This window comes from Neopsephotus bourkii, unplaced genomic scaffold (genome assembly GCF_033783945.1).
Source record: "Neopsephotus bourkii isolate Nb327-2 ecotype Australia unplaced genomic scaffold, CSIRO-AGI_Nbou_v1 NB_1572, whole genome shotgun sequence".
Classification (NCBI taxonomy): Eukaryota; Metazoa; Chordata; class Aves; order Psittaciformes; family Psittacidae; genus Neopsephotus; species Neopsephotus bourkii.
The window spans coordinates 4,815,343-4,842,371 of NW_026902048.1; the positions used below are offsets into that span (position 1 = coordinate 4,815,343).

The following is a 27,029-nucleotide window of genomic DNA, read 5'->3' on the forward strand; positions in this document are numbered from 1 at the left end:
ACTACTACTGCTATATTTCTATGATTCTACATTTTTTTTAAATGATGCTCATTCTCAGAAGGCCAACTATTTTGTAAGCCACCTGGAACTGGTTTGAAATGTTAAATACTACAATGCAGAAGCCTTACTACATCTGGCCTCACTGCAGCTCCATCTTAGTTCTACATCTCTACAGGACTTTGCTTTGGATTGGGTTTTTTCATCTCTTTTGGGGGGTCCAGGGTGTGTGTGAACCTTGAAACAAGTTCATAGGTCTCCCTGCAAAGCATCCCCCCCGTGCAAAAAGTCTCCATATATTATTTTGGTTTTCTCATATGTATCAAACTATTTCTGGCATTCTTGGGCATGCTACATAAAATAAGAGCAAAGAGAAGCCCCACAGCTAAAAACAAAAAATAAATCATTAACTTTCTCTTTTCTTCCTGCTTTACTTAGGAGTAGGATTTTGCACAGTTAGTTTCTCTGCAGTAACCAAGATGCACTTACTGTTTTCTTTAATTTGCCAATAGTTGATCTCAGTGATGTCTATATACACACTTTGTCTTGACTAGAAGAGCACAATAACAGCCGAAGCTGGACAAAAATTATTGAGAGCTTTATAATAGCTTTTATTGAGCAAGTTTCAAAGAGGGCTTATTTTGCACTTTTCCTGTATTTAACGAAGACAATTTCAACATTGAATTGTCCTCAAGCACTTTCAGTTTTGTTTTCTTCTTCTCACTCTCCTTTCTCCTTCCCCATCAGTGAACAGATACAATAGCAGTAGGAAGCCAAAATAATCATTGTGCCCTTTCAGTGGAATGTAATGATATTGAAGACTGCATACAATATTATGCAATAGTGTAAATAAAACTCTCATATAATAATCTAGATTTTATGGGTCATTCCTGAGAAAACTATACACACGTCTATGCAAGTTTTCCACAGGTACATACAGAGTTGTTACCATTTGGCAGAACTTTTTCATTTTAGTCCTAGAACTGTCATTGTCAAACCATTTCTGTGTTTCTTATTGACTGAAAGGCAGCACGAATCCATACTGAAAGCTCTCCAGGGGCTTTAAAAGGGTTTTGAGTCTGTAACAGCACATCTATCTAATCTGCAATGGTCTGCTCACTTAAGAACACTAACTGGTAGAGATAAGCACAGGTTTACAGTTTCTTACCTAAAGGGCAGTGGTTAGGCAGTTCATAGGCAAGATGACCTCAGGTTGTTGCCAACTTCATCTTCTTATTCTGGGTGCTTGCATAAATGTCTGAAGTTGTACATGTCATATTAGCAGCCACTTGAAATGCTGGATGTGCTATCCATTCGCCTCCTCCACAGGAACAGGGTGAAAGCAATGGGAATGTATTCAGTGCTTCCATCAAGTGCTGTGGGGAATGAGGAGAACAAAGTGAGCAACACACATTAACTTCGTTAATAGATTTTAGTGCACAAAACCAATTTGCTCTCAAGAGCCAAAACTAGAAAATCGTAAGTATCATGCGTGAAAACACAGAGTCCAGCTCAACTGAAGGATTTCCTGGTAGTCTTAAAGATATTTCACATAGTCTACATAGATTATTTGAGTTTGATATATCTGATATGCAGCGTCTCCAGATTCTCTACTGTTCCTTTGTCCATCAGTCCCACCTACCATGGTTACCGTGTCTGCCTCAGATTCTTGTACATCGAATAGAAAGTTACTTGGATACAGAATAATATGGATATAGAAAAATATACACAGGTTAAACTGGGACCCCCGAATCCAGCAGCTGGAGACCTCTGCATTGCTGCCAAGCCTGAGGCACAGTTGTATTTTACTCAGTAAGAATGTGGCCTGATGGTACTTCAGCAGCATCACACCACAAATGGGTGAACGTGACATGACACAGTGCTATACCTGGGTGGAAGAAAAGAGTATATCCAGCCACCAGCTACAGATTTTGTGGTTGCAACTCCAGACAGTTTGATCAAGCCCCACAGAATTAGTAAATGAAAGTTCATCTACAAGAAGACATGCCCTGAAAACAGCTTCGTATAGCAAACCTCTGCTTTGCTAATCAAAATAAACAAATACAGCACTTGTGGTTAGTCTTGAAAAGCAAAGAGCAGGCAGGTGAATATGGCATGTGCTTGAAATTTTTCCCATTCCTTCTCTGTCACATGATGAAGATACTCTGTACTTGTAAAGGAAGGTATTATAAATTAAATACCCAAATTTTCCACCCTGCCAGCAATTGTTTTAAGCCTGCTTCTTTTATCTCTCTTACAAATCTTGAAGGGAATAGGATTCATCAGTATACAAATGGCCTTTATTTCTGGCTGTTAAAAACCTGATGATGAGCAACATTTCCAAGGAAGAAAAAGCAGACAATTTCCGAAGCATGTGCAGAGTTAATGTCTGCAGTAATTGCGACTAAGTACGGTAGAGCAGAGATGCACTGCCAGCTGGAGCCAGGGATTAAAAAGGAAACATCTGTGCTGAGATTATAGGAACAGAGGAAGCTGTGGGAAGGAAGGAAGCAAGAATGCCCATGTAGGTCCACCTACCTCATTTGAACTTCTCCTTTTCCCCATGGTTTTGTTTTCCTCTAACTAAATTCTATGTATTTACCATCCTAACTGCAAAGAAAACTTGTCCGATTTCTCTGCCGATTGACCTTTCCCTTAGACTAACCTCATGACCACACACATCTTACCAAAATGAATTCTAAGCAGTGAGATTTGAACACATGCTTAAAACCGAGCAGGCTTTTAAGTGATTTGCTGAGCAAGGATACCTTTGAGCATAATGACTTGAAAAAAACTTTGGGCCTCAACCAGCAAAGTACTTACAGCGAGTCTAACTTTAGGCAGACAAGAAATTCCCTTATTCTCAACGGGACTATATGCAAACTTAAATTTACGCATGTTTAATTATTCAGTTAGACTGGGAGCTAAACAAACAGGAAGGTTACAGTCCAACAGCATAGTATTGCTCATTATATTAGAATCCGAATGCACCATTATAGATATTGAATACAGACTGTATTCTTTAGTCTGCTTTCAATAAAGTGTTCTGAATCTAATGACAATTGTATTTTTTCCAAGTGTCAGACTCTTAAAATCTGTCCTTCCTTTAAGAATCTGTTTCCCTTCATTCCTACTGAAATAATGAAAGCAAGCTACAGGAGACGCATTCTAGTAAAACAATAAATACTCTGGTGGCTAAGGAACATATTAAAGAATATGAGACACACTTAAAACAACTGTAAAAACATAGCTAGCAAAAATTTATACACACACACATTTTGCTAGTCAGCTTAAATTCTAATGGAACATCATGCATTGCTTTTATCCCTTGCAGTCTCCCAGTACTGAAGATTTACAAGTTTTGTGTTAGATTTGCAGAAATTGCCTGTTGTAGAGGACAGGTCAAAAAGAGATTAGAGAACTCTTTGCATCTGCAATATTTTTTATTACTCTTTTTTTTTTTCTACTCCAATAGCCTTTGAACTCCTGTTCCTCAGGAGCTCTGGTGAGGTGAAAATGCAGGGATGAAGGAATTGAAGGTGGGGAGAAGGAGGGAGGAGAGGAGAGAGAAAAGCTAGAAGGGAATTACTCCTTTCAAAAATAAATCAATCAATAGAAAAGGCACAGAAGTATTACTTTAAAAAAAAAAATAATTCCCAGAGCAAGCACACACACTCCATTTCTACTAATTGGATTGTGATGTGTGTGCCTTTAATATGTGCAGCCAGCCCCTATGCCCTGCCTTGTGCACATGTCATGTCCTTTCAACATCAGCAGCCACTGGCCTGATTCTCAGTCCTTGATAACATGTTCCCAAGTAGTATCGTGTAACGAGGGGGGATGGAGTGGGAAAGGTGGGGGAGAGCAGCCAACACCAGCACAAGCCATTGGTGGCTTTCTTGAACTGCTACAGAGAATTCCCTTCTAATCTCCAACCCTTTCAGTTTATTTCAATTCTTTGCTCCTTGTTGATATGCCAAAGAGAGGTTACATCAGCCATAAAACAAAAGGATGGATTCAAAGAAGGGGGTTTCCTTAATCTTTTCTTCTCCTTTCTCTCTTACCCTGCTTTCAGCCGATTTTCAGTATCATTAGTTTGAGTGTATGCAGTTGTCTTTTCTTGTTTAGAAAGGGAAAAGCTGTCAGACACCACAAAAACTTTAATGGGTTCAAACCACACAATTCTGAAGAGCTACAATAGCATTGATCAAATCTTAAAAGAAGATCATGGCTAAGGAAGACCACAACCAGCAAAAAGAGGACACCTGCAAACTCCATACTCTCTCAGGCCAAGTTCCCATTTGCTGCTAGACTTTTGGACTATTTTATCTATTTATTTTAAGTAATGCTTAAAAATAACATTCAAGGATCCCCTTTGCCTACCCAGGAGAACACATTCTCCATAGAGCAACCATCTGTGTTCCACGGCTGCCAGAAAAATCAGAAGAAATTTTGAGCTGCACCTCCAAAATATTTTCCTTTCCCTTCACACACTACCTCTGTAAAAGGCACCATATAAAGCTTTAGATGCAAGAAGTATTTTGCCAGCCACCTGGGGAAGGAAGCAGGTTAGCCATTTAACTCTGCTGTTTGTGAGGGCAATTATCCAAACAGTGCTTTTAAAAGAAAGGTTTTTGAAAATGACTTGTTTACAACATCGTTAAAAATTAAACACATCTGAATAATATCTACCTTCTTTTTAAGCATGTAAATGCTTCTGCACAGGCTAAATGTCAAATTAAAACCTGCACTGACTTCTTCAGTGGCATATGAGCAGAAATCAGACAAGACCCAGAGACCATGAAGCAGACTATGCACTTATTCTGGAGCCATAGATGAGTGCCTGACCATTTTGCCTGATTTTTTCCATTTGATTTGTAGAAAGAGAGCAGTGAAGTTTGACTGGGATACATCAGGCTGCAAATTACACTGGACTTTGAGGTCTCACTGGTTGACTCTCCAGGGTTTATCTGAACTAAGTGCACATTGGGTTTGCTCAATGGAACCTTCTCCTAAATGTAGTTTCTTACAGGGTTCCTGGTGTGTCCATATTGGTGTGAATAAGAGATACCTTCTGGTTCAGTGAAGGTACAAGTTTGCCTGAAAAGTTACTCAGTCAACATCTACAATGTTTACTTTCTACTTTAAAATTACTGAGAGGACTTGCTGGATATGTCAGGAACATTTAACTCACCTATAGTGGCTTTTCTTGAAATCTGAGAACCTGAGTGGCGTTTTGCTTATAGATCAGTCCTTTAATATCCTGTTATTAAAAGCACAATTTAGTAGTTAATAAAAGCACAATTTCATTCAACAGGGACCAAAAGATAAAACAAAGGTATAGCCTTCCTCACTGAAGTTTTAACAAGTAACAAACCCTGTATATTCCATCTCCTTAAAAAAGTCTTCCTGGCACTTTTCTGTGTAACACAGGTGGTGGTGGTGTGTGTGAGTAATGCTTACAGGGATCAGCCCATCTTTTCTGGTCTGGGTCTCAAGGACCCTGATCAATAGCTAGGTGTTAGGTACCTGCATTTAGCATGTTTCATTATATTATTGGTTAAAGACAATTCCACAGAAGCAGCAGCTTTAAAGTTGTGTGAAGAGACATCCTATGGATGGCCCTATAGATAAATACAGGTCCAGCATTTTAGCCTGCACAGCTTTTATCACTTTACACAGCTGAGCCATCTGGGTTTTTAAACTGCTTTGACCATCTCTGTGAGCAAGACAAAGTAATCCAAAGCTTGCAACTAACTAATGACAGACACTGCAGAGAATAAAAGTGCACCAGCATGGACCATTTCAAAGAAAACCCACAAATGTCAACTTATAAATATCCTTAGGAGGAGGGGAAATACGCTAGCATACGGGAGCTGAGCACTCAACTCACTGTCCTTAAGGAAATACTAATAGGAATAAAAATATCAAGCCACTGGGAATTACAAAGGAAAAAAAAAACCCCACCTCTAAATCCTTAAAACAGGAAGGATCAGGCTGATGCAGCTTGAAACATCAGTTGGGTCCACCTTTGAACTGTGTTTGACTGGCAGAAGTGCACATCCTGAACCTCTAAACCTCTTCTGTGTCCCATGTGTGTGGTGCTCAGTGCTACATCCAAGTTCTGCTACAGTGGGTATAAGCGACATTGGCACAAGCTGCTGATAATCATGGTACCTGCAAGCTGAGCCTTTGCAGTGCCATGAACTACTTGGACGTGCAGCTACCAGCGTGCTACTGCAAGCTAAGCCCTGTAATGTAGCACCTTGGCAAGGGAATAGTTTCCCTTTTATCTCTTATTAAAGGGGATCAGGTGTTTGCCCATGAGAACTGCACTCTAAGCTACATGCCTTTTTTTCTTTTTTTTTTTTTCCTGGAATATGCCCATAAACTAGATATGTGTCTGTTTAAATAAGCATAAAATTATGAGTATCCTGCAGCAAAATGAGACAGCAGCATTCAGGAGCAACATGGATGAAAAAGCCCATTCTCTTCCCCTTCCATGACTTTGGTGGTGAACTTTGAGCCTGTTGAGAATATTAAAGGACACAGAAGAAGAGTCCCTACAGTTGGCAAAGCCTTTTTAGAACAACTTTTTTAGCGTATTTGGTCAGCAAGTAGCAGTATAAATTATGTGATTTGTATTTACGTGCACATATAACCTCCCCAGGATGCTGGCAGCTTGCTAGGTTAAGGAGCAGCATCTCTCCGCAGGTTTGACAGTACACCCTCTCTACTTTTCCAGTCAGCAGAGAGAAGTTTGCTATTCACTGAGTCAAAACCAAACAGTGTTATTAGTTGCACCGGCTGCAGGATTCTCCTGTTCTTGAGCCTTCTTATTTTAAAGCCTTTCATTTCCTGAGACAGCTGCAAGGTGTCCTTTCAAGGATTTTGCTTTTTTGATTTATACTTTTATACACTCGAATCTCAATTGAGATATCCCAGCCTCATTCCATTTCTGACCTTACACTATCACACTGGACTGACCCTCCATCTCTCAGGGCTGGGCTGGATTCCAACCCAGGTTATGGAAGCGCCAGGGCAGAGCTGCAGAGCAGCCCATCAACCGAATCCCAAGGAGACACTTCATACAGAGCAGCTGCTGGCCACACGAGCCCGCTCAACTCTCCACCCTTTGAACTCCTGACTCCACTCTTGTTTTTAACAGAGGGTTTGCTTTGGATTCGCTTTGTTTTGCTGAGAAAATCCTGTCTGTGCTGAGCACGGTGACCCCGCAGATGGCATGGAAGTGGATGACATGGGACCGAGATCTGCAGACAACACTGAAAATTGTCACCATTCTGGTTGAAAAAACAGCAATTTCGGCTAGAAGTGAGCTTGCTGGCAGTGAGTCAGAGTTCCTGAGGGCCAGGCACCTGCTTCTGGTCATTGTTCTCCCTCTACCACACCTGTAAGCATGAGGATATCCAGGTATTCGATATCCTCCAACCTCAGCCAAGAAGATCCAGTCTGCATCAAGGCAACACCCAGGGGCTGACACTTTGGTGTCATGAATCTGCAAGTGAAACACACCCAAATCAAATAAATACCTTCTCATTACACCACTCTTTTTTTCTTAAAAAAATAGGAAAAAAAGAAGGCTAAAAGCCATGGATACTTTCCTGCAATAGCCTTATTCCTGACTGTCAGACTCAGACTGAAAAACCGCAGCTGCCGTGTAAAGCTCCTACCAAAAATCCTTTTACTGTCAGAAAGCCCCTGTTCTGCTCTGCACAAGATACTCCACTCAAATGGACACCTTTAAAAAATCAGTAAAAGTACGAGAAAAGCAACTTTTATTCAGGAGAAACTGAGGCAATTTGAGCCTGCATAGGCTGGACGAGCTTCCAGCTTGGAAGTCAGTGAAATAAACCCATGAACAGTCCTTAGTACTTGCTTAAATAATAAAGGGCAAAAAAACTCCCAGAGGTTTTAAAGCTGGAGGTCTATAAAATCTCTATTCCTGTCCTATTCAAGAGCCACCCTCAGCTGCTGCTGATGAGAGCAAAATTGGGAGCAAATAATACTGCCATCCTCCTTCCTCAATAATGCCTTTAAAACATATAAGTGCCAGTTGAATTAGCCTATTTATAAGACTTCTTTTTTCCCCCTGACTGTAAACTCCTAATGACTCTCCGTTACACAATGCAATTCAATATGACTCAAGCTTCCAGGGGTCTTGATCCCCTCTAGATAGTGTACCACAAAAGTGATTTATAAACTACAGTCTGAGAAAGTCACAGAGACTGAAGTGATTTGAGAAAATAGTTCAGGCTTGTAAGTGAATACAAGTGCTATGAATTCCAATGACAGAATAATACCCCCTCCCCAAATCTTTTCCTAGCCTCATTTCATACAACAGAGAAAAAGGTAGTGTTGAAGGAAAGGGAGGGGGGGAATAAAAATAGCCCAAAGGGAATAAGAAAATGGAGAGCTGTACAGTGAGGGCTAATCAGGCATACACCAAAGTAAGCTTTCTTTTTTCCTTAGTATGAAAAAGTGTAATGAGAGCCTGTTTGCATTGCAGATCATATCTGTGAAACTGAGCAATTTTGAATGGAGCACTCTGGCTGAAGGAGGCAGGGAAAGAGGTAATAAAAGGAGAGACCACTGATAAGCTGAACTTGGATATCAGGTGTATCATTGGAGGAGAAAAATACATATTTGTCATCCTTCCTTCCCCCCTTCCCAAACAAGTGGGCAGTAAATCTATATTCTTGTATTTTCTTTTCTTGAGAACGAGCCTATATCTCAAAAGTTATTTTTGATTGAATGGGGATGAAAAAAAAAAGAAAGGAAAGAATCCCTAAGCACGCAGTTCCTTCTTGAAACACAGATTTTCCTATCCAAATTTCCAAAAGGGGCTGTTATTTTGGAGTCTGTTCCCTTCCCCCTCCCCTTATCGCCTCTCCCTGTCTTTCATACTGAGGCATTTGGTCTAAAGACAGCCAGGGAGCTAAATATATATTAATTAGAACTCTTGAGGCTGCCATCAATGAGATACAATTATCCCAAACTGTTGCTATTACAGGCTCTGATAGCTTCATTTAAATTCCTGAATAAAACATGAAATATCTTTAATGAGAAATGAATATAGTTGTCAGGAGGGAGTAGTTGTGATATTGTTACTAGTTGAGATATAGAAGATGAAGACATAATATGAATACCTTCGACTTTATATAAAAATGATGGCTGTTAGCAAAAGACAGATCCTCCTTCAGAGACTTCATTTAGGCTGCATATCAAAAAACACACAAAATAGAAACATATCTCTTGCAAGGAAACTGCTACCCAAAAGGCAGCTGGGACCACTGTCTTAGAGCAAACTGTGTCTGTCACAAGGTGTAAAAAACACCTCACCATTAAGGAGAATGTAAACAAATCATAGGAAGCACAGTGAAATATTCCCATTGTCATGTTACTCAAGGGCTGGCCAGGGGTTTCGGTGTGGAAAACCGTCTCTCCACCACTCAACCGCACGCTCCCTGGGTTTTCTTTCTTTTCTTTTTTATTTATTTATTATTTTTAAGACAAATGCCAATGAGGGAGCAGAGACTTGCTTCTCCCTCCCTTTCAAGGCAACTGAAAGACACAAGGCCAGGCCAGCAAAGAGCAGTTCTTTAAATCACATTGTCAGGGAGATAGAAGCTGCAGCAGCTCTTCATCCCTCCGCAGCTGCTTGATGGACTGCACTAGTCGTACTAAAAATTCACCCTTGAGCTGCAGCGGAGGTCTCCTCACCTGATGTTATTTTACTGAATTTACAATGACACAGCTCCTTTATTTGTCCCTTTTTGCTTAAAGTGAGCTTTTCTGCATGTTTAAGACAAAGCTCTCCATTCCAGCATCACTGCCGAAAAGTGGTTGATTCTGGGGTGGAGCATGGCAGCTATTTAACAGCATGTTCCTTCACTTATACTTCAGTGTAGGTCGCAAAGTGAAGATGATTATCATACTAATTGAAAGGGCATGGGGAATGGTAAGGAGGCAGAACATAATTATCCAAACTGGAAATTGCCAGGTCGTTCCCATTCTTGTGGGATCCTCTAGTGACCACAGAGAATGGTCAGGACCTCAATTTAAAGTCTCAGCACAAGTTTGTATCAAGCATTTTTACATTAAATCAATTAATATGTATGTCCTGGATATTATTTTCTTGAGATACTTGAAGTGTGGTGGCTCAGTTTCTTCTACAAGCATTGGTTTGCCCATATTCTCTAGACACAGAGACAGAAAATTATCTCAGGGATACAATTCAATTTCTCTTAATCAACACTTCTTTGCTTCATCGAGTAAAGCATGTTTAATCCATTTAGAGTTCGTTGTTAAGGAATACACACTCTAATTAATATTTTCCTGAAGATGTTTATGCATGACAGTATAATAAATTAAACAAAGAAAGTGAAGAGTTCCTAACTGCCTCTGCCAGACTGGACCAGAAAAGATACCTCCATGGATTCTGTTTCTCTTACACTTGATCATCTAGGGAGATGCCAGTGTCAAGACAAGACCTTATAAGAGGTAAATTCATGTATCTAATGTGGTTTCTATTCTTGGCGGCTCACAGTGCTGTCTAAGGATGCTACAGTTATAACGATGAATTTCTGGGTCTCAAAACTTGCGCTTCCAGAAGTCGATCAAAACTAACTGGCAGGTTCCTAAGATAAGAATTGTCTGATTTACCATAAAACTTACATCCTCGTGTTTGCATTTTTGTACGCTTGAGGGCTCAAAAGCTGAAACATGTGAATTCTCACCCCAGGATGTGAAATGAGTTACAATTCAACTCTCCAAAACTGGCCACAAAAGACCTTGGAAGTAGATAAGTACAGTCACAGGACCAAAAATACAATACAACCTCAACCACAATACAACCACAAGTAAAATACAAATACCTGAATGTCAACCTAAATATTTATGCCACATTCACATTCCTTAGATTTATGTGAATAATAACCATTCCAAGGATCAAAAGTCAACTTTAAGGTGAAATATTACAGCCCAAAAGCAAAAAGATTGTATTAACAACTCAGCCCTTTACTTTTATGGCAATTTTGGGATCCCCTTGAGATAGTCAAACTTGCTGAAACAAACATTAGCCCCTCACTGCATAAGTCACACTTAAGGAACAGAATTAAAGACCTCGGAGCCTGACACCATGAACGTCAAGCACAATTTACAGCCCTAGAATCCATGAAACTAGAGCAATATTCAATTATACTCATTTTATTTATGTAGTTTATTTCCTCCAAAAATTAATTTTATGTTCCTAAAAATTGCTGGGTTAATAGCTGCAGTAACGGAACCCATCCATCAACACAGAATATACAGCACAAACAGTGACTCTGCAGATTTTTTCCCTCTCTACTATTTGTTTTAAAGCAGGATTCACAGTGAGCACGTCTGGAGAGTGATGGGATTCTCCAGAGACATGCTCAATGTTTTTACCCTTTTCTGAGACAACGTCTACGATGTCAGCCAGCTATGACCACTCAAAGTGGGGATATTCCTGATGGGAGCAAGCATTTTTCCATAAGGCATTTGACAGCAATGACTTTTCAACAGGCTCCTTCCAGTCTCTCAAATCTTAAACTGTAATTAAAGAGGAAAAAAAGAAGAAAAAAAAATCATTAACCAAAAAAGATAGATATTTATTTCAGAATCAGAAGTTGTTTTCTCTGTTCAAACTCTCCCTCTATTTCCTCATTCCAGCTGTTCCCCTTGACAAGATAGCCTCACAGCATTGCTGTGATTGGATCCTCTCTGGTTTGGGGCTTATTTCTGCTGTGCCCTGGGCAAAGCAGGGAAGTTTTCTGTGAGAAAGCTTCAACCATGTGCATGAGAAGAAAGAGAGCCCAGAGTGGCTGGGCTGTGACACTGAGAACTCAAAGGAAGTGGTGGATATATAAGCTATATGGACAGTAGCAAATCTGAGAGCTTACCATTGGGCTTGGTAGAAATAATTAATTAATGTGTGCTATTTGTACTGAATTCTTGCCTTCAGCTATCCTCGAGAATCAAACTTGCCCCCCTCCTCCTTCTTTCACCCCTTGCAACTCTTCCCAAATTCACCCCTTGCTCCTAGGGCACGCTGCCCTGGAAGGAGTGGGCAGAGCAGACAGCTTATGCTCTGATAAGACACACACCTTTGGCCTCATCTCAGCAAGATGTTGCTTTTCTTCTCTTTTTTTTCCCACTGTTTTCTTAATTTTTAAAATAGAAGCCCTTTGACTGAAGGTACCTGTTTGTTCCTATATCCTGAGAAACCTCACAACAAAGCACTCAGAATTACTTATTGTTACGGCTTGGGAACAAGATTACATCTCTAACTTTATAGAGCAGCAGCAACATTTGCCACTAAATACAAATGATTTTAATAATCAGCATTATATTTGCTTCTTTCAGCAGGGTGCCTTGTCATTACTTTAACGATAATAATACCCGCTTTTCATTTGCTAAGTGTTATTATGATTATTATTCAGAAGCTTTACTATAATTAACTAACTGAGCCTCACAACACCCCTGTGTGTCAGGTAAAGAAAGAATTACAACTCCCTTATTTTTTTACCTGGAATTGTGGCCGTGGAGAATCTAAGTATTGTAGCACAGAGAAGGCTTGGATTAAAACCAGCTTTTCTTGCCCCAAAATCCCATACACAACCAGCACCTTGAATTGCCTGCCTCCAGTTCATTGTCTAGTGCTGTTGTCAGTTCATATTCACCAAGATGACGTTTTGGAGATTCAAGAGGAAAAAAAGGAGAAAGAAGAAAAGATATGGCAATCCCTAACAATGCTGAGCCACCTTGTGCTCTGCAGTTTAACAACCTCCTTTGGCAGCTCCTGTTCCCGCCTGGTGTCAGTTCCTGAATCCCGAGCGCTCATGTTCACTGCGCGCATTACACACATCTGTATCTATACAGGCGACAGCTTCTGTCTATAATAGCCACCTGTGAGACCAGGGGAGAGGCATTAAAAATTAAAGAACTGCAGAGTAGATTGGAAGCCAATCTTGGGTTTATAGACAGGGAAGCGTTTGACAGGTGGTCTCTGCGAAAGAAGTGGCCTTAGAGACACATTTCTCTTGATTTTATTTTTTAATTAACTTTTATTCTCAGTATTACCATGCCCTCCCCACATACACACTTCCTTTCCTCCTCCTTTCCAGCCTGGAATGCCGTTTAACACATCAGACTCACCAGCATCGCAGGCCAGCAGGGATGCTTTAAAGATCTTTTCTTCTATCTACGTCCTAATGCTAGCCATTCACCCAACAAGCCCATAGAGCTTGATATACACACATAGTCAAATCACAGTGCTTATCAGCAAATTAAGGCAAGAAGGTTATCCTGTAACTTACTACAGTGGCATGCCCAGCAAAGCCTGTAATTACAGGGGCTGCTCAGTGATGAGCAGCAATCCAGGCCCTGGCTCAAGCATGTGCCTGTTAAGCTCTTCCACATGTGCCATTCAGGCCCTTCCTGTTTGGGTTTCACGTACTGGTTTTACACCTCTTGCCTCACATAAAACCAGATGACCCTAGAGAGACCAGGAGGGTCATCTCCATCACTGTCTACAGCATAGACTTCACCTCCTGCCATAAAAATGCTTCCTCACCTTCCCTCCCGCTCACCCCTGGCATTCCCGCTTTCAAGTTAATTGGAATAACACATCTGCAGTGAAACAACAGAAACCAGTGCATCCCCTCCAGACCCCTCCACCCGCTTCGCACCCCCTCCCCCTGGCTTTGCTTCACTGACTCCTCCAAACCCACCACATTTAGATGGGAGCACTTAACCTTCTGCAGAATATCTTTATGCTCCATTTTCCTTTCCATTAGGAAGGAGATGAAAGCAAGCAGAGAATGCTTTTGTACAGCTGCTGCTGCTGCCAGCAGATGTGCTCCCCCAAGTCTAGATGTGTTTTAAGCATAGACTTGAATACCTCTATGTGTGAGGGGGTTTGGTGTGGAAGAGATGTATGGATGAAGATTAAGCAATGCTGAGTTTAAGCCAAAGGCAATAGTTTATACCCAAATCTGTATAATTTGTACTTATGCTGTTCTCCACTTTCTTACCAGAGACTCTGATAATCAAAGCTGCTGGACTTGCAGTATTTTGAGTATGATTTTCCAATTTCTGTGGAAGCACAACAAGGCAAGACTAATACTAAGAGTAACTGAAGGCCTTTACAACCTGAGTAAAAGATCCTTTATGAGCCTGCTTAGATTTATTTACTGCTTTACTCCCAGGCTGAAAATTACTTCTGTGGGTTTTTCCTAAACCCCATTCATGGCAACAAAGGGAAAACATATATATTTTGAAATACACGTTCTAAATATATAATAATAATTTTAAAAGATAAAAATTAGAAGCTTCTGTGCTGAGAAGATACAGCCCATGTGACTGATGAGCACTAAGTTCATGTATATTCCCTGAAGACCATATTGCATCCCACTGATAATCAGTAATGAGTCAAAGCTTGGGAAGATCCAAATGCAGGAACACTGGCTCTAACAAAGGCCATCTATATTGTGTTCTCCCAGGAGGCATTTCACCCACCACAAAGATGCCAGCACATCTGGGGTAGGAAGCACCTACCTATGATACAGAGGGAAGTGAAGAGTCTTTTCTGTAGTTAAACTGCCGGATGTATTTCAGGTAGGAAGACCATGTTTGGAAGCTCTTGAGTCCTATGTCTACTCTTCCTTATATTCTGTGATTTAAAGCATGCCTGGTTGTAACTTGTTTTCCATCTCAGGGTAGAAGGAGGAAGATGGTGTGGGGATGAGCAGGGGGTTAGCTCAGGACCTGGGTTTCTTCAGTTCAGGCTTTGTGTACAGCTTGGTGGGGCAAGTCATTTAGACTCAATATCCCAACTCACAGTATTATTGCAAGTGCAGATACTGCCAGGGAAGGAAGGAACATGAAAGAAGCAGAGAGTCCAGAGCAGCAACAAACACTACCATTTATGATGAATTGGAAGGAAAATGTCTCCTGTTCGCTGGTACCTAACACAAGTGAGCTCAAGATGGTGTTAACAAAGCTATAGAATATCCAGGCTTTGGAAAGGCATGTTTCAGTTAAATATTTCAGGCAGGCATGAGGGGAACTCTGTGAGCAGGGCACTCAGGGGGACCCATGTCTGTGTGAGGATCAGTCCACAAGCAAACTGGTTTAGTGGCTTGCCCAGCTCTGACAACAACAATCACTCTTTTCTCTCTTTAGTGCCATCAGGACCAAATCAAAGCTACATGAATTTCTGTCTTTCTGTCCCTTCCCTTATTGCACCAGAGGCTCAGAGAGGCTGGCTCTGGCTTACCAGTCTCATTGTATTAGCTTGATAAACCACCCATTTACCTATAACTCAACAGACTGTAAAAATCCTTGTGGCTATTGCACAATAAGAAGAATAAATAATAATATGCCTTAACAAGCATCAGTCGAAATACCCAGCATTTGATGGACCCAGTGATAAACAACATATTTACTTTCCCAGGAATGCAGACAAACTAATCAGATTCAGTTGGCAGCTATGAAAACACAACCGATGAGAAGCTCAGCACCGGCTCACGCAATCCCTGCTAACACAGAGGGGCATGAAAGCAAAGGACATTAAAAAGATATTGTATCGTGGTGTCCCTGTGCTGAACGCAATGCCCTGGCACGCTGACAGCTGGCTGGCAGCTTCCCATCCCTGGGAAGGGTGATACTGGTCTGCACAGCCCAGACAGCAGTTTAACCTCAGGGTCAGAGGGCAGTCAGGCGTTATCTACCGACTGGGCGCATTTCCTCCGCATCTGTGGCTTCGATATTCCCGAAAAGACACTGACAGCAGGATGAGAGCTAATGGGAGCTCTTCTGGTATTTAGAAATTTAAAGGCTCTCATTCATTTTTAATGACCTTGGAAACTCACTTTAAAAGGAAAAAAAAATAAATACCTGCACAAAAGCAAACAGTCAAAAGCAATTTATATTGTGGGAGAGAAAGAAAATTACTTTTAGCCTTCCCTACCTGATTTTTCAGGATTTCTAGCTGTTGGACAAGGAGAGGATTGCTGTGTGCTTTTGTTAACTAAAGTGTAATTTTCAGGATAACATTCTGAGTATGAGATGAATTGTACTGTTGTGCCTTGGATGTGCACTATTAAATTTTTATCACACAGGGTGAAAAATAATTCCTACCTTAGTAAGGTAAAAACCATCATTATCTCCTCCCTGTTCTTCAGCACAGGTAGGGTTTGACAGACCCTTGTCAGTCTGCATGAGGTGTAAGGCTAGTTTCTAAGCTAAGTACTTATTTGGTGCATCCCTGAGATGTTTTAGAGCCACTCTAGGTTTCCAAGAGTGTCTTCAAGGTTCCAATGCTGTCTAAATTGAAGCAGCCTTAAATCTCATTGCATTTATGTTGCCTGCAAACCCAACAAGTAGCTCTCCAATACCTTGCAGCCTTGGCAGGCAAATGTGGTCCTTGATTAGGTCCCACCTGCCCATCCCATACCAGAACTGAGAGGGCAGAGATGTCAGTAAAACCTCCTTCAGTGCCAGCAGCTCTCTGTTTGTGGGTGCTCCAGGTAACCAACCCTCCCACTGGGGTGGCCTTTTTCCATCAGCCAAGGTTGCCAAGCAGTCACTACTGCTTCAGACCACAGGGCCAAGGTCTGTCAAGAGAGATAGAATAAAGCCACATACAATTACCTTGCTGTAGTTGAGCTCCTTTAATTGATTAAACTACGGCATTAATTTTAAATAATGCAGCTGTGGATGGAGCCAAGATGACTGTCTCCAGCATAGGGCTCTCCAACGTTTTCAGGTGTACTGCAATTTAATCTTTTCTTTTCTTTTGTTATCTTTTAAGGTTATAAAATGCAAACAGTAACTGATTGGGCACTATTAATGGACCAGAGAGTTTTCCCCACATGCTTAGTTAATTATTATACAGACCTCACTAAAAAATAGTGACCAGAAGACACGTCATAAGGGCTTTTTTTGCCGGTTCTCATGAGTCAGTGATATTTACTGACTCCTAACCCATATCACAAAACTATCCTTACAATTAACATCTTTCCTGGCATCCTCTGTGGAGGGGTAGCCAACACCAACATAGCCTCTGCATTTGAAAGATGACAGAGATGGATGAGGTCGTTTTCCCATCCCTCATGTCATTTCCCTCCCCATCTCCAAGGCTGGTCCTTTGGAGAATATCTTAATGGGGGTTTTGTCTAGACAATCCTTTAATTGACATGAGCAACAGGACTTCCTCCATTTCTCCAGGGAGATCATTCCACTGCCCAACAGACCTTGCTGCCAGGAAATGCTTCCTGATATTGACCCTACCTCCTCCTTCCTCAGTGCCATCGCAGGAGCTGCACTCCATTAATGTTATGTACAACCAGAGCTGTACCTCCCATCCATCTCAACAATGTACCACACTTGGACCACACTTCCACCAGTCCTTTCATTTGTCAAGTTGTTAAACTTTTTTCCTTTCAAAGTCTTAGATGAAAATAATGATTTTCATTTATTCCCTTCCCCACACATTAACTTGATTAGCTTATGGAAAAGAGTTTTGATAGCAATGGCAGAAAGAATACAACCTTTTGGGAAGCCATGAAAAATAATTAATCACATGCTTTTAATTCACTACAGGAACAAAAAGATACTTACTTGGTTTCTTCAATAAAATCAAAATTCAGAATCTAGGAAAATGACTTTTCCAAACGATTGTTTCAAAAGAAATCACTTTAGATTCATTTACTGTCAGGGTAATCACATAAACAGTGAACAACAGGTTAATAAGGTAGTAATAGACATATTAATAATGAGTAAATCAATTGTTATGGACTGTTCAATACTGTGCTTATTAGCCAGGTTTATATTCATCTATGCTACCAGAACTGATGAGCTTTAAATAATCTATAACATGTTATTCATGACTTGAGTATTCTTCTCTATTAATAATTTACTAACACTTTATAAACTATTTATAATTGCATTCTTCATATAAAAACATGATCTTTGATTCAAAAGTGAATGATAACTTGGGACAGTCTCTAATGTTCTAATCTAGTGACACACATGAAACAACCATGGAGCTGCCGAAGCACCATCTGAGCAAATCACACAGTCACCATAATTTGCTTCAACTGATTTTGTGGCTCTTAGGAAACCTCACAGGCAACAAGAATTAGCTTGTAATTTTGTAAAACTCAGTACTAAAAGATGCTTAAAGCATAACTTACACTCACTGTGTTTGAAAATCCCTTTTCAGCTGCTGATTTGAAACCACACTAGGAACAAAGACTAAGAGGGGATCACCTAGACTATCATTATACCAGTGGTGGTGGTGGTGGTAATACTATAACTATTATTACTATTATTGAATTGTCACTTCTCTTCATCTTACCAGTTCCATTCAGGCACAGAAACAAACCCTTCTCTGCTCAAGCTCACCATGCTGAAAGTGGCCGAAGAGGTGCCAAGAACACATGGAGCAGTGAGACTTCATCAACCAGCAAAATTCAGTGGTACTCTGGATCCTCAAAGTGGAATTGCCACAGCTGCACTCGTCCAAAGATCCGCCAAGTCCTGGAGAAAGAAATGTCAAAGCCTTGGGAAAATGTAATCCATTAAATGCCACAGAGGAAAGAAAGAATCTGGTTTTTTGGTCAGCCAAGGAATAACAAGATTGCCCTAGGAGAGGTGGCTTTGTTAAAATCAAAACTTACGGTATCAATGTTCAAAGCACTAATACCAAATTGTGGAAGTATTTAATCTAGTTTTGGTGCCTGTATCTAAGAACAAAAACCTTACTGGGACAAGTGCAGAAAAGGGTATAAATATGTAACAGGAATGGAATGACTCTCTTATGAAGAGGTTAAGGGACTTTTTAAACCGTTAAAGACTAAAAATATGTTATGATGGCACTTCTTAAATGAATTCAGGGTTCAGGATGGTGAGGCCAGGGGAACAGTGAAGAAAGATTATTTAAATTGAAGGACACTATTGGAACAAGATCAGTTAATTATAGATCAACTATAAATAAACTTAAGATGAAAACTGAAGTACCAGTATTGATTATTTGAGTATTGAAACCCTGTTATGGCTTTCTAAAATTAAGCAGCTATAGGAAAAAATCTGAACTGTAGTTTGATAAGCCTTTGGAAGGGATTGTATTGCGAAGGAGACATGAATCTTGAACGCCTGCATATCCCCAAAGGGTTGACAAAGGACTGAATTGCTCTCTATTTGCATTGTATTTGTCTTATGCATCAAATTTCTGTGGTTACTTTCTGGAGTGCAAGAAGGATTTATCACTTCTTCACCCTTTTTGTCTTCTGACAGGCTTGTGGGTGTTTGCCTGGGTTCAGTTTTGGCCTTTCTTTGAAGTATTGCCAACCAGCCATTATGAGGAACAGGGTATGGAAAGATGTAGTGGTATACTTACAGATCCACATGTCACCAGCTTAGATGGTGGCTCAAACTGATGGATGAACTCTTGGGAGAGGAATAAAGTTTGCTGAATATACCTAGATAACATAAACATGTTTTATTTCTTTAGATAACTCAATAGTACAACATATGAGTGATGGGGTAAAATAGAAAATGGAAAGAAAATTCTTCTGGGTATTTGTACTACCTAGATTTGATTTTGAACTCAATCCCCACATGCTTGCTAGATGGTCTGTCTTAGTTTGTGTCTGAATGACCTTTGAAGGCTTAAATATCCTGGACCCTTTTGAATCAAGTTTGGGGCTGCAATTCTCCCTCTCTGGAGGAAAAATAACTTCAGAGAGAGCTGGAACAGAAGAAGGATTTGTTACGGTTTGTAGATTGAGTGATTTATCCAGTTTGGAAACAGCGACAAAAATTCCTGTTTCCATAGAATAAGTCTGAATGGTGGAGAAAATTAGCCAACTTTTTTCAATAAAGTTTCTTTTTCCCCTTAATTACTATTATTGACAGCTCAGCCCCATCACTCGACTACACTGAGGAGATTAACTTTTTTTTCCCCTTACAAAGTACTTTTTAACAATACTTATTAATTTTGCCGGAGGAGTGGTCCAAGTAACTGGAGTGTTCTCCTGTTCTGTCCTCCCACACACAACTCAATCTTCCTCTGCGCTTGCTGAGGAACAGCAGCCTCCTCTTTCATACGTCTGTGCTATAAGTGGAAGGAGGATTTGACTTGAAGGGACACTGACAACTGGTTTAAAATCTTGAGTTAATTTGTTGTCAAAGTAATTTTTTTTAATACAATTTGGGGGGTTTCTTTTGAGTGATGAGAGAGTGAAAGATCTGTAAATGAAGGAGAATTAATTATTCCCAGCCATTACTGAAAATCCAAACACAACCAGGTTGTGTTGCAGCTGATGCAATTGATTTTAAACAAAAGTGAACCTGACCATTCGTGTTTCATTGTCTCCTCCGTGGTGCTGACAGCAGCCCTTCTCTGAGGCGCACTGCCTTCTCTAAACTTCACTTCTCATTCGACAGAATTTAGTATTAATCTGGCCACTTTTAGAGAAAGCTAAAAGATAACCCTATTTGCTCAGACTGTCTCAGCTGATTAAGTCTTGTTTCCCAGCTGATTGGGAAGATATATAGGGGTGACAAGCTCTTGTCTAGCAGAGATCTTCATGTTTAAAGCTTTAAATTCTCAGCTTCTTTTACCACTCCTGTTTCTCCCTTTAAGGAGGCACAACTTAACCAAACCCGAAATTTAGGAAGAGAAAGCTCCAACTTCTGTCTTCCCAAAAGCCTTTCTATAACATTTCTGGCACTTCTTTCTTAATCTGCCACTTGACATTATTCCTTTCCTGCTAAAAGATGTTGGGCTATAACTTTTGTTGTTGCTTGTTTTTAATGAAAAACATACTATTAGATCCATTTGCATAGAAAAACAACACAGCAGTAAAGACGGGGTAGGGGGTTGCTAAATGCTGATGATAGCTGAGGCATATTAACCAAGAATAAATGTGCTGCTCTACTCTCTGGCTTTGAAATCACCGCTAAAAGGCTTCAAACTCTTTCTCTCACAGCCCATAACATACACAGAGTGGTGCAGAGAAATGTAATGTACTCCACCTCAGCTCTTCCCTGCCTCCGAAGCTGCATTAGGAATGATTGTGTGAAACCAAGTCAGAGTTATTCTGTTAACAGAAAAAAGAAAAAAAGATGGCTAAATGAAATGTCTCCTGCCATGTGTTTCTAGCCCCAGAGTCCCTTCAAACCGCAGAGAGACACAAAACCTCCATTCAGGGGGATGCCTGTGGCTTCAAGGTGGACAGTGGAGGAGATAGGGAAGTGGAGGAGCACAAGCCAGCAGTGGAGTGGGATGCATGGGGTATGCAACCCCCCGTCTTGGTAACCCTAGCAACATGTTTGCCATTTCAACATTTGAGAGAGAAAACAATGGTTAAGAGATACTGTCCAAGGCCACTGAAAAGCAGTCAGAGCTATTTAGAAGTCTAGAGGTGGGCTAATTTGAGTTTATGGTACATTGCTGGCATAACACCTAATTCAGTGGCCGTAAAAAGAGCCCAAAAACATCTTGGAACCTGCACTGGGGCACCACTTGCCCCAGAGACAGAAGTGACAGCTAAGCTACCCACGTAAGACACTACTCACAAGCAGAAACAATCAGCCTGGGTAAAGTATTTCACAAAACAGTTTCCATCAGGTGCCAGCAGCTTTTTAAATATTAACCAGATCTGCTGGCTGCCTCTCTGGGATTACCGTCTCTGACACTGGTGATCCCAGTGCGTCAGTGTAATTTAGCAGCCAAACCCTGGCTCCCAGCGAGCAGCTTGCAGATGTGGATTTTAATTAAAAATATTTAATTTTCAGCTCTCACTTCCATTTGCTTTACCTGGCATTACGGTTTGTGGTGCTCATCACACAGACCGCTGAAATGCTCCTCCAAGGAAAACTCAAGCAGGTTCCTCCGCCTATGGCAGCTCCATCGAATGGCCCCGTTGAGCCTTGTTTTGTGTTCAGCCATAACAACCAAAATAGATAGCTAAAGAAAAAACAAACTACATTAGTGGCCCAGGACCTACCTTGTACCAGAGCAATTCACTCAGAGATTAGCCATATGGAAAGCATACCTTTCTGGCTCCTCCAAGACACATCCCTGGAGAACTTGTTTATTGTTTTTCCTCCACAAGAGACTTTAAACAATGGGCATTGCTCAAATCTAGGAGAGAAAAAAGCTAAGTTTAAATTGGCACCTCGGGGTTGTAGCATACAGTGTTTGACAACTAGCTCCAGAGCCCAGGTGATAGCGTGTCCCTGTTCATTGAGATGAGGTGCTGCATTCCCAGAGCTCCTGCAGCCTCATAGGCTGCACCTCATATGGTCCTTACATAGTTCCTTCATTGTGCTATTTTCCTCAGGAAAAAGGTTAAGACCATTCTCCATTGAAAAGATGCTGTTTCATTTTTGATTAGTCACCACTTAATTTACCTCATTTCATTTCATTCATAAAGCTTTAGCTTTATGCAAAATTTTCACTAACAGTTTTCTACATCTGCAAGTGCACTCAGTGAATCCCTCATCAAACACAGTTGGAATAGGCTCGAGTGCAGGTCCTACTCATAAAACAGGTTCTACCTTTCTCCTCTGACTGCACCTTTCAAACAGCACACACAACATTCCTCCATAGACAGACACTTCTGAACTCAGCAGATAATTTGGAGTAATTTGCACGTCATGGTTAGTAAATACCTGAAAAAAAAATATTTAGGGATTACCATTAAGGTCTCATGTTGTTAGGGAATGTGGAAATACATTTTCCTTATGTGGAAAAACAGAGCAGAAAGCAAGAAAATAACCCAAGGACAAAAGAAGTGTCACTACGCTAAATATCCAAATCACTGAATTTTGAGGTGTTGCTAATTATTACTAATTTTGATTGAAAATATTGACTATGAAGGATGTTTTGAAAACTTATTTGTCTTTTTATGTCCTGTTTTATTTCCAGTGAGGAGGTTCATACTTCTCCAGTGCTTTTGGGAACAGAAATAAAGAGTCCTACATTCTCTAAAGGAACTCCTATTAAAGGACATGAAAAAGTCAGTGACCACAGTGGCAGTGAAAACTAATCCACAAAGAACTGTTTGGGGGAAGGACAGTACATGGTTGTATAGCACCTGATGCAAGGGAGGCATGACATATGACCCTTATCACAAATGGAAAAATAAACATCAACAAGACAGATTGAAGAACACATCAGAAAGGGTAAAAATAAAGTTAAAAATAATCACTGATAACATTTAGCCTGGAGTGCTTTTTGCTTTGTTATTTTATATTGACAATCCCACCTAGAAATGGGTCTCTAAGACTTTTTGACTTATAGACAACCCAGTTTGCTCTACAGACCCCAGTATATCCATTGTCACCCATGGGAGGGCCCCAGGGTCTTTGCTGTGCTGCATCTTTGGGGACGTATCAAATGGCTCCTAGACGAGAACAGAACCAGACATTTTCCAACCAAATACCTCTCAGGTCACTGAGCAATGCTCTGGTGGCTCTGCCTCGCCAGCAAATGCCCATGTTGAGGCACATCAATAAGCAGCTTTGCCTGAGGAACTTTCCTCCTTTGGGGTTTCTGTGCTGATGGCAGAAGGAGATGTATGCCCTTGCCTCGGCCAGAGCCATGCATGGGCTGGCTGAAACCACTGACACAGGGTGGGAGCTGAGATCCCAACCTGTGAATGTGGTCATTGGCAGAGGCTTTGATCCACCAGAACCACTGGTGAGGAAGGAAAAGTGAGCAGAGATGTACCTGGCTGAGGAAGAGCAAACAAGGAAGTGCACAAGCCCCTCGCTAATTGCCACAGCTCCTCAATCATTGCTGCTGAATGCTACCAGCCCCTGCAGAGCAGGAATGCAAGAGGACTCCGAGTGGAAGAGTTTCAAGCTGGTCTTTAGGGTGAATTGCATCAGCCTGTTGCTGCACTGAAGTCCCAGACACCAGAACCCCCATGCCAAAAAAAGCCAAAACAAACCCTAGTCTCTCATTGTAACAACTTACAGCCTTGGGACATATAATTATTCATTCAGATGAGGCTTCATGTCAAGAGCTACTGCTTTACAAGACTATCGGGTACTGCTGCAGATGACTGCTACAGCAAGGATGATCTCTCAAGATCACCTGGTGAGTGCTGCTGCAGGATCCAGAGCACAGATGCTTCATCACTGTGCTGCTGGCTGTCATGTTGAAGGATAGTAAAATAATATCAGGTACTTGTTTCTACTCTATGGAAATAAGCTGTATTACCTCTACAGGGGTCAATTCTACAGCTAAATCACACTGCATAAATACATGCAGAGCGAGCGACTCTTAAGAGTCCCCAGGAAAGAGCAGCCATGTTTTACAGGGCACCAAACCTCGTCTGCAGCCATCTCACCTGACAGACTGAGCAGTGGAAACCACACCATGCCTGTGCTCCACACTAGGAGATCACAGACAGACCCTCTAACAACCACTGCTGGCTTTTCTTTGTGTCCTGGAAAATCCACCAACAGTGACTGGTGGATTGGAATTGCTACACTGGGTGGGCAAAGCTAAACAAGGGATACTGTGGATATCAGGCAGTTTTCCCATCCCTTCTAAGCAACTCCAGGACTTAAGTAGATTCTGAGCAAAGATGTAGTGTCCAAGTCCGTCTGCATGAAAGTCTCCAGGCCAGTTTTCAAGGCTTTTTGAAGTACTGAAAGAGAAGTATATCGAAGTGGCAGACATTGACAATCATCTCAGAGCAAGAACATTCCCTTTCTACTTATCTCCTGCCTGCCCCACCACAGCCAACAGTTTCAACATCCCTCCTTCCTCACCAGCTATGCAATGAGTAGCATATCTTGTTCCCAGAAACCCCAGACAGGGGCAGATCCAAATCTTTGTCCAAAGCCAGGCGATTTCTCCTTCCCCAGTCAGAAATGGCATGACTTTAATATGGTCATGATGTTCTGCATTAAACTTGCTCTCCAAACAAGGACCAATCTGTCATTAGACAGAAATGGAAAAGGGTCAACCTTTCCTGCCCCTTCTGCAGATAATTCCCCCTTTCAGGAGGAAAAGGCTTGAAAGCTGCAGTTATCGAAGACTGCTTTCCACAAAAAGCAACACCTCCAAAACTAGACTCCTTTTTTAGGCTATGAACAAGTCCTTGGTGTTTTGACCAGGCCACTTCTTCAGTACAGCTTTTGTCCTCAAGAAAATAAATAAATAAAAATAAAAATAAAATAAATTTAAAAAAAAAAGGAAAAATCTGCTTTTTTTTTTTTTGAAAGTTCTGCACATACTTTATGCCCCCTCTTTCTTTTTTCTTTTTTTATTTTGTTTTTCCCCCTTCTTACATTCACACAAGCAAAACAACAAGAGGGTCCTCTGATGAATGTGGCGGATCGCCATGGTTACGGTTCAGAGATGCAGCAAAAAGCAATTATGGTGGGACATAGTGGAGGAAAAAAAAAAAAAAAGGGAAAAGAAAAGCCCAACAGAGAAATGCACCTCTTTGTCAGAATTTCAGAACAGCTGTAATAACACTTCTGCACCCCAACCAGTGGAAAGTAACTGAAATATTGTGGCATGTTAAATGCCAACGCATTAAATACCAGGATTTCAATGTCACATTATTTAAAAAGACAGGAAGCATTAATTTCCAGCTGCACTTTCAGCTTGTTAAGTCATCTAGGGGGAATAGGGAAAAAGGAGCAAGTCCATGGCACGGGGCCTCACATTTTGAGGTGTGAAATAAAACACTGTTCAGCGAGGCAGTGGAATGCACTTGTAACAGATTTAATCTGACAGCAGCTGCGGTTTCCTATTTAAGCTTTGTGTGATTTATTTTTCCCCTTGGTGTTGGAGCTCCTGAAAGAGATGGCAACGCTCTCCTGACCTTTCCCAATCTGAGGATCTCAAAGTGCTTTACCCCTGTGCATTCATTTTCACAGCCTACAATGGGTGAGGGAGGTGGGATGTCACTGTCCTCACAGAGTAGGTGACACTCGCTCAGGTCTGATCTTCCTAGCCCCAGGATCACAGGTGGGATGTCTCGGTTTGGGCCTCTGCAATGGCTGGGAGAAGCAGGAAATTCCCATTTTACATGCTCTTATTTTAAGATTATATCAAAAATAAAAGCTGGATATCACAGGCTGGGATTATCTGTGAAGCTCATGTATGTCCCTAACCCTTATTCCCATGCAGCTAGCAGAAGAATAGGGCTCACCTCTGCTCTTTCTTCTTTGTATTTAATCTTGAGGGTTTCTATCATCAGCCTTGCAGATCTATATTTGGTGACAACGGCAGCATAAAGTATCTCTCTTCCTTCTCATACTTGTTGCATACTGCAGCCCCCAGCTGCGTTCTTGTCTTCCAGGCTATGAATCATATCAGGAACGAGATCCTGCTGAATTTTAACCCATGGAAAGAAGTAGAAAGTGAGAAATTACTGAAAAGGATCTGTTTCTCACCTTGTTCACCAAGAGGTACTGGAAATTGTAGTGCAAAAGGCCAAAGGCAAACTGTGAAAAGGTATAAAGGGTGATGTGCATGGTACACTCTAGATCCGACAAAAATAAGAAGGGTGGGCAGAGCAATACAATGACAAATAGACAAAACAGCCCAAACAGGACAAAGATTAACCACTTCACAGATTATTTACCTCTTTTCTGAACACTTCGCTCCAGTTAATGCTTCCTGTCTCTTCACCGAAAAGAGCTCTCAGATTACACATCCCAGTTCCAGGTTTCCTCCATCTGGTCACAAGAGCAAGCTGCTCCATCCAGCCATCATTGACTCACTGATGGGCTGAGAGAAAAAATTACATTTCCCAATTGGAGCAATGGCCAATTATTCCTTTCTTCTTTTTTCCTATATTATACCCAGCAAAATCAAAGCTCCAGGCTGCTTCCTCAAGCAAAAGAAATCTGATAAAACCTATGTATGAAAAGATGCTAAATTTGAAGGAAAATGAAGTATTGCCAAGTCTTGTGGTTACATATCACAAGACTTACGATATTTTTTTCCT

The 27,029-nt window shown here is 41.1% G+C and overlaps 1 long non-coding RNA gene across 1 annotated transcript; it reads right to left on the reverse strand.

The window, feature by feature from the left end:
• Positions 1-1,238: 1,238 nt before the first annotated feature.
• Positions 1,239-27,029, reverse strand: LOC133221980 (uncharacterized). The gene is made up of 5 exons (XR_009728143.1): positions 26,664-27,029; positions 24,408-24,710; positions 7,407-7,513; positions 5,192-5,260; positions 1,239-1,373 (listed from the first exon to the last, which is right to left on the reverse strand). It is a non-coding gene; the product is annotated as an uncharacterized LOC133221980 (long non-coding RNA).